Genomic DNA, 420 nt, shown 5'->3' on the forward strand with positions numbered 1-420 from the left:
GTTTTACTAATCTGTACTTTTAAAATTCAGTATGCCATTCCACTGTAAAGGTAACAATTGATAGAAAATTGATAAAAGTATTAGAGAATTATTTTCATAGGGAAATTTATTAGAAAAACTTTAGAAATTGAATTAGGATCAGTGGTCTTAACATCAAATCAGTCAAAAATATGTTTTTGAAAAGTTTATTCTGAAAGCTCTACAGTAAAAAAAAATCTCATATATGTTTTTCCATTCTGAAAAAATATTTGTTATTTTCATTATGTACAAAAAATGTCTTTAAAAGGATTAGATTAATGTAATACCGTTTGAATGGAAGAAGCAAGGGATTGGGCTGGGTAAATTTATATGGTTATACTCATCCTTTTATTCAGAAATTTGTGTACCTAATATATTTATATAATGTACTTTCTGTCAACC

Source organism: Penaeus monodon, chromosome 15 (assembly GCF_015228065.2).
Source record: "Penaeus monodon isolate SGIC_2016 chromosome 15, NSTDA_Pmon_1, whole genome shotgun sequence".
Taxonomy (NCBI): Eukaryota; Metazoa; Arthropoda; class Malacostraca; order Decapoda; family Penaeidae; genus Penaeus; species Penaeus monodon.